The 1,718-nt window shown below is 40.3% G+C and overlaps 1 pseudogene; it reads left to right on the top strand.

The window, feature by feature from the left end:
* Nucleotides 1-763: 763 nt before the first annotated feature.
* Nucleotides 764-1,718, top strand: LOC144309978 (18S ribosomal RNA; annotated as a pseudogene).

Here is a 1,718-nt window from a genome sequence, read left to right on the forward strand (position 1 = left end):
ATAACTTGTAGCTGGACTTATTCATTATCATTTATCAACTCACGCATAAAATCAAGGTGCTATTCAGTCAATGGTTTCAGGACATATAATTCTAGGACACACGTGTGTACACGTACGTACACGTGTGTACACGTACGTACACGTGTGTACACGTACGTACACGTGTGTACACGTACGTACACGTGTGTACACGTACGTACACGTGTGTACACGTACGTACACGTGTGTACACGTACGTACACGTGTGTACACGTACGTACACGTGTGTACACGTACGTACACGTGTGTACACGTACGTACACGTGTGTACACGTACGTACACGTACGTACACGTACGTACACGTGTGTACACGTACGTACACGTGTGTACACGTACGTACACGTGTGTACACGTACGTACACGCGCAAGACATTAAGTTAACTTATACAAACCCCCCTTACCCCCCATAAACTCATGTCATCTATTATACACTTATTTATGTCCTGCCAAACCCCAAAAACAGGACTAAGTGCATACAATACTCACAAGCTTTATTTAAATTGTATACAAATGTATTGCTACTCTAGTTAACTTAACACAACAGTCTTACACGCATTCGATCTCGTGGTCTATCTATAGATAGCATCCCCTTTTTTTTTCCTCTCATATTTACTATGTATTTTATTTATTATACACACTACAATTTCAGTATAAGTTAATGTAGCTTAATTAATAAAGCAAGGCACTGAAAATGCCAAGATGAGTCGCACGACTCCATAAACACAAAGGTTTGGTCCTAGCCTTCCTATTAGTTCTTAGTAGACTTACACATGCAAGTCTCCACGCCCCAGTGAGAATGCCCTTAAAATCAGCAGTGATCTAAAGGAGCAGGTATTAAGCACACTCTTAAGTAGCTCATAACACCTTGCTAAGCCACACCCCCACGGGATACAGCAGTGATAAAAATTAAGCCATAAACGAAAGTTTGACTAAGCCATACTAAAAAGGGTTGGTAAATTTCGTGCCAGCCACCGCGGTCATACGATTAACCCAAACTAATAGGCCCACGGCGTAAAGCGTGTTTAAGATACCTTTGCACTAAAGTTAAAACTTAACTAAGCCGTAAAAAGCTACAGTTACCATAAAATAGACCACGAAAGTGACTTTATAATAATCTGACTACACGATAGCTAAGACCCAAACTGGGATTAGATACCCCACTATGCTTAGCCCTAAACATAGATAATTTTACAACAAAATAATTCGCCAGAGGACTACTAGCAATAGCTTAAAACTCAAAGGACTTGGCGGTGCTTTATATCCCTCTAGAGGAGCCTGTTCTATAATCGATAAACCCCGATAAACCTCACCACCCTTTGCTAATTCAGTCTATATACCGCCATCTTCAGCAAACCCTCAAAAGGTAGAATAGTAAGCACAATCATTTTACATAAAAAAGTTAGGTCAAGGTGTAACTTATGGGGTGGGAAGAAATGGGCTACATTTTCTACCCAAGAACATTCCACGAACGTTTTTATGAAATTAAAAACTGAAGGAGGATTTAGTAGTAAATTAAGAATAGAGAGCTTAATTGAATAGGGCCATGAAGCACGCACACACCGCCCGTCACCCTCCTCAAGTAATAAGACACAACCATAACCATATTAACTTAACTAAGACACAAGAGGAGACAAGTCGTAACAAGGTAAGCATACCGGAAGGTGTGCTTGGATTAATC

This window comes from Canis aureus, unplaced genomic scaffold, assembly GCF_053574225.1.
Source record: "Canis aureus isolate CA01 unplaced genomic scaffold, VMU_Caureus_v.1.0 ptg000308l_RagTag, whole genome shotgun sequence".
In the NCBI taxonomy this organism is placed as follows: Eukaryota; Metazoa; Chordata; class Mammalia; order Carnivora; family Canidae; genus Canis; species Canis aureus.